Source organism: Vombatus ursinus, unplaced genomic scaffold (genome assembly GCF_900497805.2).
Source record: "Vombatus ursinus unplaced genomic scaffold, bare-nosed wombat genome assembly UNPS02001287.1, whole genome shotgun sequence".
NCBI lineage: Eukaryota > Metazoa > Chordata > Mammalia > Diprotodontia > Vombatidae > Vombatus > Vombatus ursinus.
The window spans coordinates 8,062,287-8,089,278 of record NW_020941065.1 but is presented as its reverse complement, the minus strand read 5'-3'; the positions used below and the strand labels follow the sequence as shown (position 1 = coordinate 8,089,278).

The 26,992-nt window shown below is 42.3% G+C and overlaps 1 long non-coding RNA gene across 1 annotated transcript in view; it reads left to right on the top strand.

Moving 5' to 3' along the window:
* Positions 1 to 23,025, top strand: part of LOC114045581 — a 32,475-nt gene extending 9,450 nt beyond the window's left edge. The window contains exons 3-4 of the long non-coding RNA XR_003569399.1: positions 18,129 to 18,177; positions 22,628 to 23,025. This is a non-coding gene — a long non-coding RNA (uncharacterized LOC114045581). The remainder of the gene's footprint in view (positions 1 to 18,128; positions 18,178 to 22,627) is intronic.
* Positions 23,026 to 26,992: the final 3,967 nt, after the last annotated feature.

Below are 26,992 nucleotides of genomic sequence, written 5' to 3'. Positions count from 1 at the left end.
GCCTCAGTTTCTTCATCTGTAAAATGAGAAATTTATAGTTGATGGCCTGTAGCATCCGCTCTAGCTGGAGATCTGCAATCCCATATCCTGCAGTACCAACGTTTCAGAGAGGTCAGGCTGGGATGACATGCAAAGCAATTGTGAATTAAAAGCACTATGTAAATGTCAGCTCTTACTACTTCCGGGATCCTGGCCAAGTTACTTCCCCTCTTTGGGACTCAGTTTCTTCATCTGTAAAAAGAGGGGCTTAGACTAGATTAACATTCCAGATTCAGGCCTATGAATGCGATGGAGCTGTTTCTTTTCGATTTACCCTGTCTATGTCTTATTTGCACATAGTTGTTTGCACATTGTTTCCCCCATGAGAGTGTGAGCTCCCTGAAGGCAGGTACTGTCTTGGGCCTTTCTCTCTGTTCCCAGAATTCAGCACAGTGCCTGATCCATGGTAGGCACTTTATAAATGCTTGTTGACTGACTGCCAGGTTATTCCAGTTCAGAGCCATCTGCAGCAGGTAAGCCTCCCTCCCTATATTGTCTCCTCTGACGATCTCTAGGAATACTAAGCTGTTGGCAAGGTTGGGACAGTGTTATTATGAACACATGGGTGGGAACATAAAATATAAGGAGCTCGGGGGCCCTCAAGGCTGTAATTTTGGTACTTAATGTTGGTTCACAGAAGAATATCGACGTTACCCAGGATAATGTGATATATGCCAGGGGATGGATCGAATGCTAACCAGACACAGCCCATGTTAATACAGAGCCTAGACGGATAGGAGAGGACCTATTGGACAAGGCTGATCCCTTTCCTCCATCCCTATACAGGCAGTACAAACAATGAATAATCTCTTCATATTAAGATCTCCAGTTAGGTAGCTCAATGTCTTGGAACACTTTGTAGATGAGACTGTGGAAGGAAGGAGAGAGGGAGGGAGAGAGAAAAGGAAAGAAGGAAAAGAGAGGGAAGGAGGGGAGTAAGGAAGGAAGAAAGAAAGAAATGAAGGGAGGAAGGGAAGGGGAGAGGTAGGGAGCAAAGGAAGGAAGAAGGGAGGGAAGGAAGAAAGGAAGGAAGGAAGGAAGGGAGGGAGGAAGGAAGGAAGGAAACATTTATGAAGTGCCAGGTACTGTGCTAAGTGCTTTATAAATATTACCTCATTTGATCCTCACAACCACCCTGAAAGGTAGCCACTATGATTATCCCCATTTTATGGTTGGGGAAACTGAGGCAGATAGGTGAAACAATTTGTCCAGGGTCATACAGCTAGTAAGTGTTGGAGGCTGGATGTGACCTGAGGTTTCTGACTCCAGATCCACTTTGGTATCTAACTGCTTCTATGGCTGAAGTCATGAATTCAACTCCCAACCACCTTGACCCCCTCCAAGCTTGTCAGGATGTTTTCCTGGGCCAAGCCTTCATCTCAAAGCTGACTTCATCAGGCATTCTTAGGATTCATTCCACTCCTCTCCCTCTGCGATCTAGCTGCCCTGGCCTTTTTGCTTTCCTCATACACTACACTCTGTCCAGCCTTCTCATTGTCAGTATCCCATGCCTGAAATGTTGTCCTTCCTCCCTTCTGCCTCTTGGATTCCCTGGCTGCTTCCAAGAGTCAGCTCAAATTTTACCTTCTGCAGAATCCACCCCTGCCCCCCCCATCTTCTCTTTGACATTACCTTCCATTTATGTACACAGTTATTTATTTGCACATTGTGTCCTCCATTGGAATATAAGCTCTTTGAGGACAGGCACCATGTTTTTGCCTAGTAGGGGCTTAATCAATGCTGGTGGATTGATTGACCTAGCACAGAGCTGGGCATACTTTAAGCACTCCCTAATTGTTTATTCATCTGGATTCTGGACCATGCTGGCTGATGAACTGATTGAAAAGGACTGCTAGAAATCTAGTCCAGCCAACTCCTTCAACCTAAAAGATCAGGAAACAGGCCCCACAGGTATAATAACTCACCCAGGACACCCACATCAAAAGCAGCAGAGATAGGGATTCTAACTTAGGTCTTCTGGCTCCTTATCCAGGAGGGGTTCTTTATAGAAATGGCTTCATAACAAACTATGACAGCAGGAAAGACAATTGATCTGTCCTTCTAGATAGTCAATTGGAATATTTTTCAAGTGAATGTTAAAGATTCAGCACCAGGACAGCTCCTGGGAGGAATGCAAAGTAGTGTTTACTTTGAATGTGTTTTGTATTATCTGTATGCCTGCTGCTTGCCATCAGTCTGCAACGGGTCAGCTCCCTGAGGCCAGGGACTCTTTTGCCTGGTCTGAGCATCTCGAGCATAGTGTCTGGCTCATAGTAGGTACTCAGGGAATTCTTGTTGAATGACTAAAGTGGAAGACATATTTCTTAGCTTCAAGGAACTCACTGATAAGAATGTAATGGTTGGCCATCCCTCCTGGGGAGCATGCCCTTCTTGTGCCATGTGTGCCCTGCATCCCTTTCAGTGACTCATGTGTTGTCCCTGAAGCTGGGCCCCTATGACACTTATGCTCTGGCCCTTTTGGGTTCAGCCTTTGATAAAAGACCTATAATCTGAAGCTACTGTTTGGTTCTTATACCCACCCAGTTGCACTCCTTTGGACTGGACTCATCCATGTGCACAGGAACTTCCTCATCAGGAAATACATCCTCCTTCCAGATTGCATCGTCCTTGATATTCACACCTCTTTAGTACCCACAGTACTTTTTACCCCTCTCTGATTGGATGGCTGAAGGATAGGGCAAAGAAGCCCTCCCAAAGCCTCCATTAAAAGAGGGCTCCTGGGTCAGCCATGTCTTACCCAGGGTTACACAGCTAGTGAGTGTATGAGGCTGGATTTGAACTCAGGTCTTCCTGTATCTTGGCCCAACACTCTGTGCACTATGGTGTCCCCTGGCTGCCTCCAAGTTCTGGAAGTCCTCCTTTTAGATAGGTATAGTGACTGAGTCCACCTGTGATGTCATTAGGGAGCTCCCTGGTGAGGAAACTCCTTTTGCTAATGCAGGTCAGCATTTTTTTTTGCAACTAATAGTCTTAGACAGTTGGCTAGAGAACTGCAAAGTTAAGTGACTTGGCCAGGGTCACACCATTAGGTGTGCATCAGAGGCAGAACCCAGGTCTTTCTTCCTTGCTTCAGAGCCCATCTCTTTATCTACCTGGCCATACGGTCTCTCATTTGGACACATCAAAATTATATTGCTTTGCACAGTGCTTGGCCCACAGTAGGCACATTATAAATGCTTGTTACTGGATTAAACAGCTAGCTAGCAGGGTGGATAGAGGAATGGGTGTAGATTCAGGACAACCTGAGTTCAAATCCTACTTCAGATACTTAGTCAAGTCTTTTTAAGACTTTTCTCAGTCCCGGTTTCCTCATCTGTAAAATGGGGATAATCACAAAACCTATCTCCTAGGGTTGTTGTAAAGATCAAATTAGATAATACGTGTAAAATCTTTAAGCACTCTATAAAATGATAGCTGTTATCATTATAGATTAGCCAGGTTCGTGGGTTCCTGGCTCCAGCTCCGTGGGTTCCTGGCTCCAGCTCCAATCAGACATCATCCTCCACAGTTCTAAGTGGTGTTTGTAAAATGCCACAGCTTGTTGTCCTCGGTGTTTCTGCCAATGGAGCCGTCCCAGAGTCCCCAAGAGCAAAGAGGGAAATGGATTTGGAAAGGTTGTTGTTAATTAAAAGGAGTGCCTGCTCCAAATCCCCAGCCTAGCAGGAAGTGGCCCTCCTGGGACGAGAGCCGAGCTGGCATTGGGGCAGGCTTTGCCTGGTCCTGAATTGGGTTTTCATTGAGGAAAGGGGTCCTTTCTAGAATGAACGGGACACCCACCAGCAGCTTTTCTCCCTATCCTTTGGGGGGAGTGATCAGTGGATGTGCATGCCCCCCAGAAACTCTGTCAATAACTTAGGAGCTGTTCTCTTTGCCGGGAGACTTCCTCTTTGGGTAAAAAGTTTTGCCAGGTGGGGCCAGGCTTCACGAGGTGCCTGATGGTTAAGTCGGGGTGAATCCCAGGGCTTCGTCCTGCCCAGACAACTTCTGATTTTTTTCATTCTATCAACTCCTTTCTAAGTTGCCTGGGGTGCCTGGCTGGGCCTCCCTCGGCAAGCGATGGATTGGGTTTTTTTTTTTTTTAAATCTCAGTAACATCTGCTTCCATCTATTACCGGGTCTAAATGTTTCAGGCAGGCATCAATATTGACAGAAGACATGCCATTTGCATCGTTGGGAACATTGTTGCAAAATGGGAGCTGAAAGATCTAATTAGGATGACTTCTCGGCATCCCTTGGCAGGACCAATTATTTTGCTTTGAGTTATATGAATATGGATAAACAAAGTAAGAGGATGGTAGGACACAGAGTTTGAGGGTGAGGCTGCTTTCCCTCCCTCTCCCTCTTCCCTCCCCTTTGCTTCTCTTGTCTCCCTCAGTTTCCTCTTTGTGATAAAATGTTGTGGCTGGTCTAGCTGGCCTCTGAGCTCCCGTTTACTTCGAAATCTCTGATCCTAAGGTTAAGTGAAAAGAATAAATTTCAACTCCATGCCCCGGTAGATGTCCGGGCCCAAACATTTTCACTGATTCTCTAATATTTCAATAAGGTTCCATGACGCTTTGGTGGGATTTGGTTACTGCTATGCTTCAAAAGATGAGTGTCTTCACCCCTTCTCTGTTACATAAGACCCCACCCCCACCCCACCCTGCCCCCACACTTTTGAAGAGAATTGTATGCGTTCAAAGAATCATAGATTTAGAGTGAGAAGAGGATTGGAAAGCCTCTGTTGCCATCCCCTCTGTTTACAGATGAAGAAATCAGATCCAAGGAGGTTTATAGACTTGACCAAGGTCACACGGGTAGTATCAGAGGTGAGATTTGAACCTGGGACCTGATTAATAGATTAATAGAGCCTTTTAAACTTTTTTTTTCCAAAGTGCCTTCTTACTTACTAGTTATGTGAACACGGGCAAATCCCGTAACATCTCAACCTCAGTTTCCTCATCTGTATAAAAGGGATTATCGTCTCTATCCCAGAGTGTGCTTGTAAGAGTCCAAGGAGACCATGTGTTCGAAGGGCTTTGTAAAAATCAGTGTAAATATCAGCTATTTTTTAAATCATGATTTGGCTGATCTGCCTGAGATACGAATCGGGCCAATAGAAATGTGGAACCAGGCTTTGAGTCTCAGTTGAGTTCACTCCACCAAGTGACAGTCTGTTCAGTGTCCCATTTATCCCCTTTTTTCTGATGGAACTAACTGTCCCTTGTAACATCTGGCAGAGTAAGCGTGTAGTACAAATTGGAATATGTTAAGTACAGACGAGTACAGAATGCTTTGAAATCAGAGGGGAGGAGATGACCTTGGGTGAACGAATACCTGTAATGTCAACTTTGGAATGTTTCATCCTTGGAAACATGGTGGGCGTCAGCTGGAGGATCTTGGAATCACAGAATGTCAAAGCTGGAAGGGACCTGAGAGGCCATCGAATCCAACTCATACCTCACCAAGAAGCCCTTCAGTGACATGCCCAGCAAAGAAAAGTCATCCAGTCTTTCCTTATAAACTTCCAGGGTAGAGGAGCTCACTCTCTCCCAAGGCAGCCCATTCCTCTTTGAGACAGCTCTCTTTGCCAGGAAGTTTTTGTTTGTCTGTTTATTCATTTGCTGTTTTATTTTATTTTCTTTTTTTTTAACAATTGTTCTGGAATCAGAGGATGTGGGTTCAAATCCTGCCTCTGTCTCTACCTGTGTTACTTTGGGTAAGTTACTCAGCCTCTCTGGGCCTCAGTTTCCTCATCTGTAAAATGAAGGAATTGAATTAGATGTAAATCTCTTCCATCTCTAAATCTATGATCTATGATTCTAAGCTGCTGCAGCTGCCATGTTCTCCCTAAATCTTCTCTTCTCCAGATGAAAAATCCCTAGTTCGTTCAACAGATCCTAAAATGAGCAGGAAAGATTGCCTTTTTTTGGTAAAGTGAAGCAATGTGACCCAATTTCATCTTTCCGACCTCTGTGGACATTAATTCCTCTGCTTCTGAAGGCCTCAGCCCAGTCAAACCATCCTTCACTCTGTTTCTCACAAGTGATGCTCTATCTCTCATCTCCATGCCTCTGCTGGCCACCCCAAGGCCTGGAATGCACTCCCTCATTACTTCTGCCTCTTTAATTTCAGGACTTAGTCAGGCCCCACCTTCTACACAAAAATGGTTCTTAATTGTCCAGTTGCTCCCTCTCAAACTGCTTTGTATTTATTTACTCTGTTAACTATTTGTATTTATTCTCTTTATATTGTTGCCTCACTGTGTGTATTTCGATATAAATATATACACATACATATACCTCTGTGTATACACATATATACATATACACATATATACGTATCCATCTATCTATATATCTCTATCTATAAACTAGGTGGCACAGTAGATAAAGCACTGGCCTGGAATCAGGAAGACCTAAGTTCACATCTGATCTCAGATGCTTAGTAGCTGTGTGACCCAGGGCAAATCACTTAACCCTGTTTGCCTCAGTTTCCTCATCTGTAAACTGGGACTGGAGAAGAAAATGGCAAACCACTCCAGTATCTTTGCCAAGAAAACCCCAAATGGGGTCATGCAGAGTTGAACACTACTGAAATGAATTAACAGTGGCAATATATATATATGTATATGTATGTATATACACATGTGTACATATATAAATGCATATACATACATATGCATATATCCTTGTTCTCTCTCCCATTAGAATGTGAGCTTCTTGAGCATAGAGATTGCTTCATTCTTTGTGTTTGTAACCCAAGTGCCTATATAAAGTTTGATAAATTATTGCTGATTGATTGCATCAGAATCTCCAGCACCTATTACCTGCACATAGGAAAGTCAGCTGATTAATTGATATGTCTAGATCTCAAAGGCTTTAGCCATCTTGGGGTCCTTTTAAGTTCCCTCCCAGAGTTAGCATTCTATTAAGGTGTGATTCATTCCATTGGAGGTCTCACTTTGCAGTGGATAAATATGCCAACTGTTTGCAGCCAAAGCTGACTGTCTAGTATCATTCCTGGAGAAATAAAATAATAAAGCCAGAAACATTTATATGTTTATCCTGTTCTGGTTTTCCATTGCCTAAATCCTTGCTCTCATTTGGTTTCCTTTGAAAGTTGGAAAATTCATCTTATAAAATCATTCATGAAGTTCCCCTGAAAAAAGATCTGGGGGTTTTAGTGAACTACAATCTCAACATGAATTGAGGATATGGAATGGAGGCCAATCAAACTATTACAATCTTAAGCTACATTAAGAGAGGCATAGAGTCTAGGGCTGGGGAGGCGATAATTCTTCTGTTATCTGCTTTGGTCAGATTATACTGGCACACTGTGTTCAATCCTGAATATCACATTTTTTTTAATGGAAGGATATTTACAAGCTGGAAAGTGATCAGAGGAGGGCTACCATGATGGTGAAGAGCCTTAAGATTATGCCATATGTAGGTCAATTGGAGGACCTGAGGATGTTTAGCTTAGAGAAACCTTAGCCTGGAATAATGAAAATGGTCTTCATGTAAACAAATTCTGCTGGTAGAAGAAAGATTAGACCTGGACAGAAGTAGGAGTAATGGAGAGATGTTCTAAAGAGGTGAATTTATCTTTGATCATAGGAAAGATTTCCTGATCCTTAGATCTATCTAAGAGTGGAATGGGCTGCCTTGGTGTGTAAAGAGTTCGTTCTTTTTGAAGGTCTTCAAATGGAGACCGGATGACCACTTCTCATGGATGTTATAAAAGATATTCTAATTCAGTTATAGGTTGGACTAGCTATCCCCTTGGGCCCCTTCTCACTCTGACTTCCTAGAGTTTTTAGAGCTAGACCTTAAAGGTTATGTAGTCCAATCTTCTCTTTTAACATATGAGGAAATTGAGGCTCAGAGAGTAAATGGTCTAAGGTTCCACAAGAAGTCAGTAGCAGAGCTGAGATCCAAACATAGATACCCTAGTTTTTCCCCTTCCAATCAATCCCAGGATTCTATGAGTTATAGTTTTAATCCATTTCCCCTTCAAAAGGGTATTTGCTTGTCATACTCGCCCCCTCCCAAATCTAAGGTGTAATCTCCAACCCCATCCAACCAAAATGGCTCCCAAAATAGTGTCACTAGCGGGAGGACATTCAGTATCAGTGTTTGGAAGCTCTTTGTGGTTTGAACATCCTTTCCTCACACCCCTCCAGTGACACCATACAGGTGACCACTGAGTTTGCCTAGAGGCAATGTGAGCTCAGCATAGGAGGGCGGAACACTGCTTACTAGGCAAGCATGACTGGATGGAATTGTTCTCTCTCACTCAGCATGGGGTTTTAAAAACCAAATGCTCCCTGCTGCACCTTGGATCAGCCCCCATGGAGGATGTGTGGTCATGCAAAAGGCCCACATCTTTACCCACAAGAATGCCTTCCCCTTGTTAAAATTCTGTGCATTGGTTTCCCCTATTTAAGTTGATATTAAGCCATAAAGCATAATATGTTATGACACCGTAAAATGCAGCATAATTGCTCTAAAACCATAAAATGTAATGTAACGGGCCCAGTGGCCATTATCTCTCTTTGCGGAGGTTCATGCAGGCCGAAACAGCAATCTCCCATGCTGGGTTTGGACAAGCACACGCTTTGTTACTGAGTTCCTCCAGAGAAAGAGAGGCTGGTTCACTCCATTGAGCATATCTACGTGCCCTCCTTGCCCCTGACACAAACACCCATAGATACGTGTATAAATACCAGCCTATATCATACTGAGAAACACAGGCATGGATGTAAATCCAACCCACTTTATTAAATATTTACTGTGTGTCAGGCACTGTGCTAGGGAATACAAGAATTACCCAGATTAGTATATACGTGATAATTTGAGGAAGGAGAATGGGTGAATGACTGGACGAATCAGGTAGAAACACGTCCACAAAGCTACGTTCATAGACAAACAAAGGAGGCATCATGGGGTATTAGAAAAATCACTGACCAAGGAAACTGGCAAGCAATGAATTCAAAACCTAGCTTTGATTCTTATTACTCAGGTGACCACAGGCAGGTCGTTGACCCTCTCTGAATGTCAATTTCCCATAGAAGCTATTATGTAAGTTGATTCTTGAGGGAAACAGTAGAGATGAGGAGTGAGTGCATTCCAGGCACTGGGGTTAACCAGTGCAAAGCTGGAGGGGTGGGAGAAGGAATGGCGACTTCAAACTAAGCACAGAGAGACTGATATGAGGATGTCCTCATCATTGCCAATTAGCATCACTAACATTATAGAGCTTTAAGGGCTGAAATACTAGAACCTTATTTGAACCTCACAGTAATTCTCTATGATAGAGGTCTTAACCTGGGATCTGGGGATTTTTTAAAAAATATTTTGGAGACTGTTACAATATCATTGGTTTCCATTGTAATTGTTGTCTATGTAACTTCTGTCTTCCTCTGTTTCCTCATCTGTAGAGATAAAAATACCACCTACCACCCAGGGTGGTTGTGAGGATAATATGAGCTAAAGTGCTTTGTAAACCTTAAAATACTATATAAATTTACATGTAGTGCTTATATGTATATGTAATGTATAAAGCATGTATGTAAATAGCTGTTATTATTATATGTACTTGTGTTATATATTACACATACATATACAGGATATCCCAAAAGTCTTAGTACAGTTTTAAGCTATTAAAATTGAAAATAATTAAAGCTTAAGTCTCTGCTAAGGCTTTTTGGATACCTTGTACATACATATATGTATAGGAGTATACAGCATAGTGTCAGGGAAAAAGAATTGAAATTGGAGTAAGGAAAGACCTGAGTATTCATCCTACTTCTGATAATCATTAATTGTATCATGACTTAAATTCTCTTACTCTCAGTTTCTGCATCTATAGAATGGGTATAGTGGTATCTGCAATATTTACTTCAGAGAGCAGGGAGTCTCAACATTTTTTTGTGTGTCATGGATCCCTCTGATAATCTATAGACCCCTTCTCAGAATAACGTTTCGAAATGAATATAATGATGACAAAAACAACAACAATAATAACTTTAAGGTTTGCAGCAGGAGAGGAGAGAAGAAAAGAGAAGAGAAGAAGGGAGAGACAAAAGAGAGGAGGGAGAAAGAGAGGGAGAGAGAGAAGGATTAAAGGAGGAGAGAGATACAGAGAGATAGGAGGAAGATAGAAAAGAAGAAGAAGAAGAAGAAGAAGAAGAAGAAGAAGAAGGGCATGTGTAAACAGAAACACACATACACAGAAATACACACAAATATATAGAAGTATATATATGTAAACACCTTGAAACATACACATATTCATATATTCACAGAGAAACACACATATAATACAATCACACATATAATCCATAACAATATGGAAATGTAGACACATATATTACATACACAAAAAAGGCAGTGTCGTATAGCAGATAGTGAGCCTTCCTTGGAATCAGGAAGACCTGGGTTCAAAGTCAGTGACTGGTTCTGTATCCCTGCCAGCAACTATCCTGTACCTCTCCTCCTTTTCTTGGCCAAACTTGAAAGGGCCATCTCACACCTGGGGCCTTTACTTCTTGTCTTCAAATTCCTATCTAAACCTTCTATATGAATGTGGTGCATGAATGGAATAGAATATTACTATGCTATAAGAAATGATTAGTATGATGAATTCTGAGAAGCTCAGAAAGACTTACATGAACTGATGCAGAATGAAGTCAGTAGAGCCAGGAAAATAATATACACAATGACAACAAACAATGTCAAGGGAAACAATAACCACTGGAAAAATAAATGTTGCAAAATTGCAAAGAACAAACATGGCCTCAAAGGAGAGATATAAGAAGATGCCTCCTCTCCCTCCTCCCTCCCCCACTTATTTGTAGAGGTCCTCCAGTATGAAATATGGTACGTATTTTCAGAGTGTTCTGTGTGCTGATTAATTTTGCTGATTTTCTTTTTTTTCCTTAAAAAGGTTCTTCTTTTATATGGGATGTCTTTCCAAGGGGAAAAGGCAATGTAAAATGATGATGATGATGATGAGAATAGCTAGCAATTACATACTGTTTTAAGGTGTCCAAAGCCCTTTACAACTATTACATCTTCTCTTCTTCACAACCCTTCTACGAGGTAGGTGTTATTATTACGCCCATTTTACAGATGAGGAAACTGAGGCTGAGAGATGTTATGTGAATTACCCAGGGTCTCACAGCTAAGGATGTGTTTGAGGTGGGATTTGAACTCAGATCTTTCTGCACTCCATCTACTGTTTCATGAGTCCCAGTGCAGCATTCAGGCTGTCCATTTGTCATCCCTTTTTCTCACTACATGATTAGTCTACCTTGTTTTCCAATCATACTTTTCCTGGATGTTTTTTTATATGACTTCTTGCATTGATGTCATCACTGACAAGTTTCTTCAGTCCATTTACATCTGCCATTCCTCTCTCCCTGATCTTTTAGTTCTCTCATAATTTTGATTATTTGGAGATTATGGTCTTTTATTATTTGTAGCAGTGTAGCATCACCAGGAGAATACTATTGATATAAAGAGAAGTTGTATACTGTGGAAGTTAAAGCCCCATTATGCATGTGTCCACATGTGTTGCTTATATGTGTGTCTTTCGTGCATGATCCTTTTTCATGCCCACTCTGACCGATTGTCTGTGTATTTGTTAGAGAGTGTCCCCAAGGCTTATGGGTAGAATGTTCTATTCTAATTATTTCTTTTACTATGTAATTTCACTAAATGTCTTTGCTTTGAGCTATATCCTCTAGCCATCTAGAGAAAGAAAAAATAAACACACTGATGATTTTGAGAGGGTTAAGTCAACAAGTATTTATTAAGTACCTACTATGTACGAGGCACTGTAAGGAAACAAAACAAGAGGAAGAAAAATAGCCCTTGCTTTCAAGGAGCTCACAGACACATGCAAATAACTATGTACAAACAAGCTATGTTGTTGTTCAGCTGTTTTCAGTCACATCCAACTCTTTGTGACCTCATCTAGCATTTTCTTGGCAGAGATACTGGAGTGGTTTGCTGTTTCCTTCTCCAGCTCATTTGGCAGATGAGGAAACTGAGGCAAACAGGGTTAAGTGACAACAAACAAACTGTAGGTGGAATTAATTGGAGATGATTTTAGAGGGAAGGCATGGCATATGTCTGTGGGCCCCTGGAGAACCTCGAATTGGGGGGAGCTCTTTTGGGGGGTGACAGGTGTAAGAGAGAGCCACACACACACAAGCTAAAAGCCCGACTTCCTTCCCCTTTCCTTAGCAGTGGGGTCATTCATTCTCCAAGGACCCAAGCTGCAACTCGGGCAGTCATTCCTTCCACCTGTGGCAGACAGCGTTGAGAGGAATCCTCAGCACATGGCATCCAGCGGGTGCTGAGACGCCCCTTTTGAAGATGGCTCTGTCTAGAAACGTGGTTTCAGTAGTGAGGTGCCTATGTTTTCTCCAAGCATGGCATAAGAGCAGAGATCAGGACTGCGACTGAGCCAGCCCGGGCTGGGCTGGGGGGGACTACTCTGGCAGTTGAATGTAGTTTGCCATTAGCTCTTAAAGCCTTATTACTAATGCATTTTACAACCTGTTTTACAATGTTATTAATGAATATAACAGACCATAAAACCAAAGGAGAAATGAGGCAGTGATAACATCCCCCACTGAGACGTTTTGTAGGGAAGACAAAAAATTTTGTTGCCAGGCAGAGAATGCAGGGAAAGACACTAACCTCAGGGCCTGGAGGGGTGGGGAAAGGCTGTTGGGGGTTGAATTTCATTGCAGAAGCTGATTTTAAGAAAAGGGCTGCCTGACCCAGCTGAGATAGGTAGATGACACAGACAAGAAAGCATTGGACGAATGTTGGATAGTATTTATAAAGCTCTTAGCACAGTATCCAACAGATAGCAGGTACTATATCATTACTTATAATTACTTATTTATAATATCATTATTAATAAGAACACTTTAAAATTTGCAAGGCACTTTATATAGGTTAATTCATTTGATCCTCACAAACTATTATTGTGCCCATTTTACAGATGAGGAAACTGAGGTAGACAGAGGTTAAGTAAATTGCCCAGCATCCCACAGTTAGTAGGTGTTTGAGGGAGGATTTGAACTCGTCTTCCTGACTTTGTGTCCCACTCTATCAATTGGGCCACTTAGCATCCTGTAATCCTATCCTTGTACATAGGAATCTATCTTCGGTCTCTGTGTCTTTGTATTAATCAACTGTTCCCTATCTCTGAAATGATCTTCCTCTTCACCTCTGCCTTTTAGAATCTCTAGCTCCCACAAGAGTCAACTCAACTGCCCCCTCATGCTCCCAGCTGCTGGTGCTTTCCCCTTTTAAATGACCTTGCATTTACTTTCTATGTACTTTGTCTTCACTTAAATGCGTATATATTATCTCCACTAGAGAATGAAAGCTCTTTAAGAGCAGAGAATGTTGTGTTTTGGGCTTTGCGGTCCATAGCAGGCACTTGGTAGGTGTTTTATCAGAGGCTTGTTTATTGATTGGTTGAATTTAGTCTGGGCTTTCACAGTCCTAACACATTCTTTATAGGACTGTGCTAGCCTTCTGCAATTACCCTCACTTATCTGACCTTGTTTCCATCTTCTATACATGTCTTTTTAATATAAAATTTTAATATTTATCCATGAAAAGCATGTCAGTCCTTTAGGCAATCCCTTTTTCCCCTCCTTATGATAATCATTTTTGTTTTGCCTTAAGAATTTGATTCTTTGGCCAATTTTCCGCTCAAAAGATTAAGCCTTTGGAACTTTGCACAATCACAGGATTTGAGGCTGCCCATTCCACTTTCAGATAGCTTTAATTGGTAGTAAGTTGTTTTTTTCCCCCTGACAATGAAGCCTAAATTGACCTCTTAGCTATATATCTTTTTCTACTTCTATTGATTCTCAACCAAATGCTTTCCACCGTGTCCTTCCCTTTAGGTTTCTTTATTTCTTCAATTGAATTAACATTCTTAATATACAATGCTATTCCTTACGTGTACCCCAACCTCCTTTATCTATTATTGTTCTTTTGAATAAGTCATACCCTTCCAGACTCAAATTCCAACAATGAGTTCCATTTTACCATGTCTCAATGGTACCTATGAAGTCAAATTACAGTCGCTAGTTCAATTATGTTCCTCGGCTTCACTTCTTGGCTACTGTTGCTTCTTTCAAGACAGCTCAAATCTCACTTTCTACAAAAAGCCTTTCCCAGTCCTTCCTCCCACCCCCAACCCAGTACCTCCCTTCTGAGACGACCTGTGTATATCTTGCATGTACATAGTTGTTTTGTATATTTTCTCTTCCACTAGATCGTTGAGTTTCCTGAGAACAGGGACTGTCTTTTGCCTCTCTGCATCTCCAGCACTTAGCAGAGTACCCGTCATAAGTAAGCACTTAATGCTTGCTTGTTGCTGTTCAGGTTTATTACCAATAATTTGTGCATTTGTTAATAGGCAATTAAGATTTTATTGCTAAGTTTTTTTTCCCATGGATATTGCCTTCCATCAATTACTGGTCCCGTCTTATTCTTTCTCATATGGGTTACCTGCTTTTCTTTGTTGGGCCGAGGTAGTCAGTTTTCTGCTTTCTGCTCCTTATTCAGTCTTAACTTCACTCTTGACTCGATTTCCCCAGTCTCTAAGCAAACTTGTTTATATTGGTCCTTGTTAGGTGTGTTCGATTTCTTGCCAAGAGCTTATCATCCTTATATAAGACAGAAATCCAAATGCTAATATCCAAGATCACCTTCTTAGTCAGCTGTCCACCATACCTTTCTTTTTCTGAATCCCCTGTCTTCAAATAGCAGTAGTATGGAAAATACCACTCATGTTCTTAAGGTCTTCAGGTATTGGGTGTTACCCCTTCCTTCTCCATCTCTTTGGATTTTATGATCCTTAGCAATGCTTTCTAGATTTTTTCTGGTGCTATCTCCCTACCCCCACCCCCTTGTAAATCATCCAATTTGGATCATGGTGGTCAGGCTTGGCAGTTTGCAGGATGGTCTCCATCACATACCAGATACATGCTTAGGATGACAAAGGTCCTCTTTGTGGCTTATGTTATGTTGACAAATAGTTACCTCACTATTTTTAAGTAAGTTATTCATCACTTCTCTTCTTTCACCTTGTGGGATCAGATGCCATCTAGGGATATAGATTTTCTTTCTTTGAGTTACTTTAGACAAAGACAGTCCCACTCTTCTTTCCATGGTAGGGATTCTTAACCCAAGGTCCATGAAACCCCAAGGGATCCATGTGTAAATTTCAAGGGGAGGGGGCATGAACTTGAATGGGAAAAGTGTTTACCTTTATCTTCACTGATCTTTAACTGAAATTTAGCTTTTCCTTCAATTATTTACAAACATTACTCTGAGAAAATGTCCAAAGGCATCATCAGATATCCAAAGGAGTCTATAGCACAAAAAGGGTTAAGAACCAACCCCTGCTCTGCAGGTAGGACCACAGACATATTACTTAGCTCCAGATGTTCCATAGCCTTTCTTCCTTTTCTTCTATATACCACAGTCTCCAAACCTCCAACCTCTTCACCCAAATGAGACTTCTCTTTTACGGCTCCCCATTCCTTTTCTTACTTGCTGCTTCCTTGATGATAATCTAATCTTTCAAGGAGTGTTTCATTCTCCCTGATGACCCTGAGAGTAAAAAATACATTCTTCCAGGCCTCCCACCTCCTCATATTGGAAGGAGATCGATTTATCTTTTGAGTATATGTAACAGGGTTTTGACAATTGACTGCACCCTGAGATTTGTAATTCCAAGAGACAAACATTTCCTCCTCAGCCTTGAGATCAGTATGGAACTACTGAGGTCTTTGAACCTTAAGGTAAAATTGAGTCATGTTCTGTAAATATACACATATGGTCTGAGAGAGATTGAGTGAGAAGGGGGGGCTGCAAGAGCTGAGCTGGAGGAAATTGTCAACATTTGGGCAACAGGTCAAAGGAGAAAGAAAAAAAAAAGGACGAAGCAGTGAATTGAGAGGGGCCATCTTGGAGCTAAAGATTTGACCTGAAGCTACTGTGAGAGTTTCAAGATAGACCTGCTTTCCCCCCAACTTTTCTTCCCAATGCCTGTCTATTAACATGTTGTTGTTGTTCAATTGTTTCGGTCATATCTGACTCTTCAGAACCCCATTTGGGGTTTCCTTGGCAAAGATACTGGAGTGGTTTGCCATTTCCTTCTCATTTTACAGATGAGGAAATGGAAACAGACAGGATTAAGTGAATTTGCCCAGGGTCACACAGCTAGGAAGTGTCTGAGACCAGATTTGAACTCAGGAATAGGAGTCTTCCTGATTCCAGGCCTGGCACTCTATCCACCACACCACCACTGTAACATACTCGATTAATTTCTTTTGATTTCTTTTTTATAGTATTTTATTTTCCCAATTACATGTAAAGACAATTTTTAACATTCTTTTTTTTTAAATTTTGAGTCACGAATTTTCTCCCTCCCTCATCTATTAATTTCTTTATCCCACTGTTTCTGGAATCTGAATCTTTACTTCAACCATAACAGTGCTAGGGATTATTTAGAGATTAACATAAATTCAAATCAATGAAGAGAACCAAACCTCTGCCTAAGATTAGGAATTTTCCCGAGTAGGTGCGATGAGCTATTGGGATTATACCCTTAAGTTTTCATTTAATATAGACTACTTAAAGTGGCAGAGGAAGGGACCACATGGACCTGGGGGCCATCGTATTACCTTTAGGCTAAGAAACAAGTTGATGGCTGGTAGTAGGGTACAGCCAACTGCATCCCCAGAGACAAAAGGCTTATCTGACTTTTCTTTGTTAGGCAATGTGGTATAGTGGATCAAGCACTAGACATAAAGTTTGGAAGACCTGAATTCAAATCCTGCCTCAGACATTAACTCCTTGTGTGATGCTGAGAAAGTCACTTGGCCCACTCAGTCCCTATAAAATGAGGAGAATAATAGCATCTACCTCACTGAGTCCTTGGGAGACTCCAGTAAGATGACATTTGGAAAGTGCTTGTAAATCTTAAAGAATGATACCAGAGAGAACAATTTAAAGGCTAGCTTCCCTTTACTTGCATGTATCTTGTATGTTCTGATTTATGTATATTGTCTTCTCTATTAGAATGTAAGCTCCTTGAGGTCAGGGACTATCTTTTGCCTTTGTTTGTATCCACAGGGCTCAACTTAGTGCCTGGCACATAGTAGGTGCTTAATAAATTCTTGCCAACTCCTTTGTATTCCCAGTGTTCAGCACAGTGCCTGGCACGTAGCAGGTGCTTAATAAATACTTGTTGATTGATTGTTAAAAGGAAGGGGTCAATTCTTTGATGATGGGAAAAACAGAATATCCAGCACTGATAGTGATATAAAAATTTTCAAAATAAGCAAATTGATAATTATCCAGGAACATAGATAATGAAACTTACCTTTTTTTTTTCAGCAGAGAAAAGGGGACCTACCAGGAGAGAGTCCTGCATACATTTCCTGGATGTGGTCACTTAGTTATTTGTCTTAACAAGGACAAGTTAAAGCTTCTGAGCAGCTAGATGCTGCAGGAGATAGAGCATGGGGCTTGGAGTCAGGAAGAACTGAGTTCAAATTCTGCCTCAGATGCATAGTAGCTGTGTGTCCTCAGGCAAGTCACCTTGCCTCAGTTTCCTCATCTGTAAAATGGGAGGTTACTATGTGTCTGTCCCCTGGCAAGTCACTTTGCCTCAGTTTCCTCATCTGTAATATGGGAGGTCACTTTGCCTCAGTTTCCCCCTCTGTAAAAGGAGAATAATAATAGCACCTGGGAAGCTCCCGGGGTTGTTGTGTGAATCAAATGAGATGATTTATAAAGCATTGGAACCATGGTAAGTGCTATATAAACGTTAGCTATAATTGTTATTAAAAATGAGGGTTCAAGCATGTGGTGTATGTGGTAGGAGAAGGGGACAATAATCAGAGCTATCTAGGAAACAAAAGCAAAGGCAATCACCAAAACTTACTCTCTACAAGATAAAATGAAGAGAGCAGATCAGCTGTTTTCTATCCTTGCCCGCTCTAAGTGGCCTCAAACTGTGATTCTAAATTGCAGATCCCAGGAGAAGGGGAGAGATGCCACAGACACGCAGCCATTATGCATGGTGAGTAGCAGAGCTGGGATTCCAGATTTCTTTTCACTGCACATCAATGACAAAGGCGAGGGTTACATCAAACATCTTCAGGGAACGTTCCAGAGACCGACTGGGCTGGGGCAGAGGGCTCGTTTCAGGGAGCTTCAGTGGATAGAACTGCAGAGACAGCATGGGGAGAGCCTTGACTGTCTCGCTGGGGAAGGTGAGACCCGAATGATTCCATGAGAGATTACAAGAGACTGAGGATGTGCATCCTCCTTCATCCCCATGACTCAGGGTTGGCGCTTTAAGATTTGAACGCGAGACAAAGCAGAAGAAAAATCTTTGCCCGCCAGGTGAATGCTGACTGCGTGCAATCTGTTCTCAACTCCCTGACAAGCTTTGTCATAATATTGATAGAATGATTAAGCTTCCTCCTGAACAGACTTCAGGTCCTAAATAATGCTCACATTAAGGACGTGTGGAAGAATGCTGGGAACTTCACACGCCCCAGCATTTCATTAGCACCATTAACAGAGGCTCAATGAATAGTAGGGCAATGGGCACTCAGAGAGATCAATCAGTCAATCAGTAAGCATTGATAAAGCACCTACTATGGGTCAGGCACTGGAAAAACAAAGATAAAAATAAAACAGTCCCTGCCCTCAAGGTGCATACGTTTTATAGAGGGAGACAACATGCACATATATGGGCAGTCAGTACACCGTGAGTACAACTCACTCTCCCAGAGTAAAGCAGACTATGTCTTTCTCTCAGGAAGTGGTGGATAGGCTTGGAGTCAGGAAGACCTGAGTTCAAATTCTTTCTCAGATACTTACTAGCTGTGTGACCCTGAGTAAGTGACTTAACCTCTGTTTGCCTCAGTTTCCTCATCTGTAAAATGGGAATAATAATAGCGCCTATCTCCTGGGATTGTCATGAGAATCAAATGAGATTATAATTGTAAAGCACTTAGCAGAGTGCCTGGCACGTAGAAAGTGCTCTATAAATGTTAACTCTCTCTGTGTGTGTATATAATATTTATTTACATACATATATACACATATATTTCACATTTTAAAGCATTTCTTAAGACAAAGTTAGAATATACATATTCTTATTCCCATTTTACAGATGTGGAAACTGAGGTTCAGATGAAATAATTTTCCATTAATAATGAGACCATCAAATGTCAGAGCTGGGATCTGTACCTCACTTTCTCCTGCTTTAGATTTTTTTATAGGGCCATACTGAATCCCTCTTAGATGGATGGATGGATGGATGGATGGATGGATAAGATGTATGTATGTATGTATGGATGGATGGATGGACGGATACATGAATCAGTGTTCCACTTACCTTGCTAAGGTCACAGATTTAGAGCTGGAAGAGAATTTAGAGCTATTCCAATCTAATCACTTCTTTTCATAGACTAGGAAACTGAGGCCCAGCCATAGTAAGAGACTTGCCAAAGGAGAGACCCTGACACCCTTAGTGTACTGAATACCTCTGAAGGAGAGGAACCTACAACATATATTTAGAGTCACTCACAGGAGCTAAATAGTAGGGTCACAATTTGAGTCTGGGTCCTCTAATTTGAAATACAGAAATCATATTAAAGAAAAATCATAGAACCATGGATTTACAGAGGGAAGGGACCTTAAAGGCAGTCCAGACCAACCCGTCATTTTACAGATGAGGAAACTGAGGCACAGAGAGTTTAAATGGCTTTCTCTAGAATCACACAGCTAGGGAGTATCTGAGGCAGGACTTGAACTCAGGTCTTCTTGACTCTAATTCCAGAACTTGGAGAACAGTTCTGAGCTGGAGCTAGTTATTCAAATCCAGACAATGCCCATGAAAATAATAATAATAGGGTGCTACGTGCCAGACATTGTACTAAGCTCTTTCTATAATTATTATCTCATTTGATCCTCATAACAGCCGTGGTGCTATTATTATCCCCATTTTACAGATGAAGAAACCGAGGTAAAAGTGTTAAGTGAGTTGTCCAGGGTCACACAGCTAGTCAGTGTCTGAGGCTAGATTTGAACTCAAGTGTTCCTGACTCCAGGCCTGGCGTTTTATCCACTGCACCACCTAGTTGCATAGAAAGAGAAGAGAAGAAACAAGTTAATTTTGAGGTTCCCCAGAGATTCCAGTCAGTTAAGAGATAGAATCCCTGAAATTGCTTTGGTATCTTTGTAGTGGGGAAAGAAAGGAAGAGCCAGGAGTGAAGGCTGATTATTCAGAGAGAATCAGAACCTGGATTAAGCCCCAGGAAATGGGCACATCTTGGAGAGGCATCAGGAGGCAAATGCTTCATTTGTTGATGGACTTCTCACTCTGAAGTCAGAGCTCAACTTCGTGCCCCCTCCTCTCCCGCCTGTGGAGAGGCCATCACTTTCCTCTGCCAAAGGACACGTCTTCCCATAGTCAGTGGAGTTCTGCATCCTCCGTCAACCGAGGCAGGCCCAGTATGGTGCGGCTGAGCCCCCTTGGGGAACCCAGCTCCTTGGACCTCTGGAACATGTGCAGAAAAGGAGAGAAAGCTGGTGCCCTTCCAGGTCTATCTCCTTTCATGGACATTGGTTGGAGCAAGAACTTTGTGTCCCTCCCCACCCCCCCCAGACACAGACACACACACTCAGTCAGACACACACACACACATATTCAGACACACACACACTCAGACACACACAGTCAGACACACACACTCAGTCAGACACACTCACACTCAGACACACACACTCACTCAGACTCACATGCACACACACACACAAGTGATTGGGTGACAAACACTTTTAGTTTAGTAAATGAAGGCTGCAGATGAAGCTGCTGGGGCCTGCTTCTGTGTTTCTGCTGGCATGTCGGGGAGGCCTTTGCCAAGTCAGTAAATACTTGTGGCTGGTTTTATTTCTTTTTTAAGTGTAGAAGGGTTTGTTTCCCTCTCTCTCCCTCCCTGCCCTCCATGTATCAGATACCTCCCAGTGGGGAAGCTGGGAGTGCTCACAGAGTGAGACACCGCTGTAGTGAAATCATCTCTGGCTCATTGGTGGGGGCAGAGATAGTACCAGTGTAGACAAGAATAGGTGATAGGAATATGGGGTGAGAATCAAGAAAAATGAAGAGAAATACATCTCCCATTAGTCCAGATCACTGCCTAAAATGCCACCATTAGGGTCACTCCTGTTTATATGCCCAGAGCTTAAAACTAACCAGTGCTATAAAACTAGGCAGTACACTGTATAAAGTGCCCAGCCTGGAGTCAGGAAGACATGAGTTCAAATTCAGCCTCAGACACTTACTAGCTGTGTGACCCTAGGCAAGTCACTTCACCCTGTTCACCTCAGTTTTCTCATCTGTAAAATGAGCTGGAGAAGGAAATGGCAAACCACTCCAGCATCTCTGCCAAGAAAACTCCAAATGAGGTCATGAAGAGTCTGAAATGACTGAAACAACTGAACAAGTGTAAAACTCTTTGGAAGAGGTCTGTGAAAAGGGGTGACGTCCACAGAAGCACTCATCTTCTGCTCTTCTCACTCAGCACTAGCTGGCTTTCTGTTGTCTTCCCTATGAGACTGTAGGCTCCCTGAGGGTAGAACTATGTCAAACAAATTTGAGTGCCCATTTCCTCTTGACTTTGGTCCCCCCTCATTCACCGAGGAGTCAACAAAAACAAAGAGACAAAGATGGGAAGTGATGGAGGTTCAAGGACCCAAGGAACTTTAATGCAAGGAGAGACAGAGGGACAGAGGAGGGAAGATGGCGCACGGGGCAGGGAGAGTCTTGTTTCATGTCTGGCCTGCTCTTATCCACACTCCACGGTTTCACTGGAGATGAACAAGGGAGAAGAAGGCTTTAAAATCCTCTGCAGCCCAGTGATCTTGAAGTGAGTCCATCAATACGCATTTGTTAAGTGCCTACTATGTTCCAGGCGCTGCGCTAAGTGCTGAAGATACAGACAAAGGCAAAAGAATCCCTGCCCTTGAGCCCACAGTCAAATGGGGGAGAAAACGTGTAGACAGTTATGTACAAACAGGCTACATCCATGATAAATCGGGAGTGATCAATAGAGGGAAAACACTAGAATTAAGAGGGGGGTGGGAGATGCATCCTGGAGAAGGTGGGAATCAATTGAAGACAGCGGAGGAAATTTCTGCCTAAGGGGCTCCATGTGAAGGCTGCTGCATCTCCCCCTCCCACCCCCAATTTGGTGGTAGCCCTTCTGTAGGCTGTGAATGGGAACTTCGCTTCATTGCACACTCCCAGAATGGGACGAACAACCAAGGGGCAAATTGGGAGGGGACAATTGCACAATTTCTTTCCTAAAACTCCTGGGCTTGAGATTGCCTGTATTCTGGTTGGGGTGACCTGGGTTTCGGGGAGAAGCAAAACTGTGAGTGTACGACCACCCTATCGTCTTCAAACATATTTCTGATTTTCTCCCTTTTCCTTGATTCTCCGCTTATGAACACAGATGCTGCTGAAATGCTTGTCCAGTGTCTTCTGTGGTGTAGACAATTACAGCAGAGTCACATGACTGGAGCTTTGTGAAACAGAGCAGATTCAGGGAGGAGGGGGTTGGGTTTCCCAGTGGGATGAAGATTTGGACTTGTTTGGACTGGGTAAATTCATACTTAGTGCACACTTTACGCTGATGGTGCAAGCATGAACATCTAATAACAGGTGGAGCTGGTCAGTCAAAAAGCATTTGTTAAATGCTTAATATATGCCAGGCACTGGGCCAGATGCTGAGAATACAGGCATACCTCAGAGATGTTGTGAGTTCGGTTCCAGACCATCCCAATAAAGCAAATATCCCAATAAAAAGGGTCACACGAATTTTTTGGTTTCCCAGTGCATATAAAAGTTATGTTTATGCTATAATCTATCAAGTGTGCAATAGTATTGTGTCTAAAAAAATGCATATAACTTAATTAAAAATGCTTTATTGCTAAAAAAATGCTAACCATCATTTGAGCCTTCAGTGAGTCGTAAGCTTTTTGCTGGCTGAGGGTCTTGCTTCGATGCTGACGGCTGCTGACTGATGAGGGTGGTGGCTGCTGAAGGTTGGGATGGCTGTGGCAATTTCTTAAAATAAGACAACAATGAAATTTGCCTCATCGATTGACTCTTCCTTTCACTTGGACGCTTAGGGGCCATTGTAGGGTTATTAATTGGCCTAATTTCAATATTTTTGTGTCTCAGGGAATAGAGAGGCCTAAGGAGAAGGAGAAAGGCAGATGAGTGGAGCAGTCAGAACACACACAACATTTATTGATTAAGTTCACCATCTTAGATGGGCTTGGTTGGTAGTGCCTCAAGATAATTGCAATAGTAACATCAAAGATCGCTGATCACAGATCACCATAACAGATAAAATTAGAATGAAAAAGTTCGAAATCATGCCAGAATTACCAAAATGTGACCCAGACACACGATGTGAGCACAAGCTGTTGGGAAAATGGCGCTGACAGACTTGTCTGACGCGGGGATACCACAAACCTTCAAATTGGGAAAACCACATTGTCTGCAAAGCGCTATAAAGTGCAACACAATAAAGCAAGGTATACCTGTATAAAGAAAGGTGATAATCAGCTTCTACCCTGAAGGAGCTCACATTCTAATGAGAAGACAATCTACAAAATAACTGTCTTTACATGAGGAATGAACGGTGAAAATAGAAAATGATGTCAGGAGAAGGTGGTTAGAAAGGCCTCCTTCAAAAGGCGATATTTGAGAGGAAGTCTGGGGGGAGTTAGGGAAATAAAGAGGGGGAAATAAGGATGGAAGGCATCCCAGGGATGGTAGACAGCCAAGGCAAAGGTATGGAATTGGAAGATTGAGTGTTGCATAGGAATTACTTATGTATGAAGTGTTATGTATGTAAGCAGGCCTTTATAGCTGGATAAAGAATAAGAGAATGAAGCATAAGATAGTAGAAAATAAAGTGTTAGAAGACAGGAAAGGTATGAAGGCCCCAGGTTGTGAAGAGCTTTAAATGACATGACAATAGCAAACTCAATGAGAGTCAATAGCGTTATATGGCAACTTGAGTCTGCTAATAAAGTTACAGGCTTCATTAATTGAAGTCTAATGCATAAGATTAGGAAGATGATGGTATTATAGTCAGACCCCATCTCTGCATGAGAAGAGGCTGACTCTGTTGAGTGCTGAGTACCACTTAAAAATGGTACATTAAGAAGGTAGGTGGTGTGGATCAGTAGAAAGGGTGACCAGTTTGGAGTCAAAAGAGTATTTATATTACTCTAGAGAGTCTCCAAAAGAAGGCAACCAGGATGGTGAAAAGCCTGGAGTCCATGTTATGTGAAGAATGATCGAAGGGACTAGGGATGTTTACCTTGGAGAAGAGAAAATTTGTTGGGAGCGGACATCATAAGCATGTAAATGGAAGAAGCATCAGGCTTGCTCTGCTTGGACCCACTGGACAGAGCTAGGAGCAATGGTGTTAAGTTCCAAAGAGGCAAATTTAGCCTTGATATTAGAAAAAACTTCTAATGAGGAGAGCTGTCCCACAGTGGAATTGGCTGCCTTACTAGTTGGGTGGGGGTTTCCCATCTCTATTCAAGCAGAGACTGGATAACTCCTTGTTGGGTGTATAGTAGATAAGACTCTTGTTTGGGTGGAGATTGGAGAAGATGGCTTTTGAGATTTCTTCCAATGCTGCCATTTTGTGATTCTGCAGGCTGAAGAGATTTTCAAAGCTGTGCTGGATCCCCCAGTGCAGCTGAGGCTTCCTTAGGTTACAAGGGAGAGCTTAGGTGTTTCTGCAGTCAATCAACTAGAATTTATTAATTGCCCGCTATTGTGCCAGGCACTGTGCTGAGTGCCGGAGATACGAAGGAAGGCAAAAGACAGCCCCTGCTCTCAAGGAGTTCACAGTCTAATGGGGGAGATAATATGGGCAAACAAGATATATACAAATTAAATTGGAAGTAATCAACAGAGGGAAGCCACTAGAATTAAGGGGATCAGGAAAGGCTTCTTGCAGAAGGTGGGATTTTATGTGAGACTTGAAGGAGACCAGGAGGTGAAGATGATGAGGGAAAGTTCCAGGCATGAGGGACAGACAGTGAAAATGCCTGGAGTCTGGAGATGACGTGTTGAATGTGAAGAACAGCATGGAGGCCAGTGTCACTGAAGAGAAGAGTACAGGGTGGGGATGGAGAGGTGGGAAGGGGAGGTTAAGGTATAAGAAGACTGGAAAGGAATGGTATGGAGTGCTTCATAAGCCACCCTAGTTTGGACAGCCCTGGGAGGAAAGCTCATCCTCCCAGCCATCACTAGGTGGCAGCATCGCTGAGAATTCCTTCTGCTAAGCTTAAGCACTGGCAATCTCAAAACCTGCCCTGGAATGATCCACATTGGCATGGGTTTGTCACATGAAATCTCCTCCAATGAACGCATGGGGTCATACCTGAAATTCCAACTGTTTAACAGGAATCTTCAGCAAGGAAACCTCCTAAGAAGCCTTCACCTTCCCCCACAGAGAGGGAGAGAGAGGAGGCATCATCCACCTCCGAGCACTGACGTTTCCTATTGAAGCTTTCCTTTTGCATTTTCATTATTGCCTAGTTCCTGAAAGGGACCCTCTCTCAGGCATTCCACCAGTCTACACTTTGAGGTTTTTTGTTTTGGCAATTGGAGTTAAGTGACTTGCCCAGGGTCACACATCTAGTGTCAAGTGTTTGATCTGAGGCCGGATTTGAACTCAGGTCCTCTTGATTTCAGGGCTGGTGCTCTATCCACTGCACCAATTTTATTCCTGCCTCATTGATTGGTGGGTTCATTTTTACCCTATCTACCAACAATTTCAGAGGGACAAGGTGGTATAATGTATTGAGGACTGATCTAAGAGTCAAGAAGTGTGGTGCTTGGGAAAGATTGACAAATTTGGGACCCTAAGGTCTGGGTTCATGTCTCAGCTATGCTGTATGCTACCTGTGTGACCTTCGGTAAATCACTTTACATCTTTAATGTCTCAGTTTCCTTATCTGTAAAATGAAAGATTTGAACTAAATGACTTTTTTAAGATTTACAATGGAAAGAGCATTGGATATAGAAACTTCCAGAACATCTTCAAAATAGCCACGATTCCCATCTCTGTACTCCTCAATTTGGACTCTACTCCTGGAAGGCAGGGCTCTGACAGGTGAGATTTCCCCTGCACCAGGCTTCCACATCACTGCCCCCATAGTCCCCACACCACACCACCTTTACCTTCTCCATTTCTAGCTCCCTTTCACACATTGTCTTCCCCTGTTAGAATGTAATCTTCTTGAGGACAGGGACTGTGTTGTTTGCTATTTTGTGTATGCTCAGCACTTTGTACTGTGCCAGTTCTTCTACTTAATAAATGCTTTATTTATTTATCTGAAGACCTGAGTTCAAATACTAGCTTGCTATTTACTACCTGTGTGAGCTCAGGCAAGTCATTTTGTTTCTCTGGGCCTCAGTTTCCTCATCTGTAAAATGAAGAGTTTGGATTCTATGGCATCGAAGATCTGCTGTGAAAAGAACACTGAATTCACAGACTAATGACTTGAGTTCAAATCCCACCTCTGTGCTGCTTACTGCCTACATGGCTTTGAGCCAATCATTCCTTTTCTCTAGGGTCTCAGTTTCCTTATTTGCAAAAATTAAGAGAGTTGGATCAGATTATCTCTGAAATCCCTAACAGCTTTAAATCAATGTTCCTGCCACCTTGGTTCTAAATGTTCAGTTGTGTCCAATTCTTTGTGACCCCATTTGGGGTTTTCTTGGCAAAGATACTGGAGTGGTTTGCCAGTTCCTTCTGAGGCTCATTTTACAGATGAGGAAA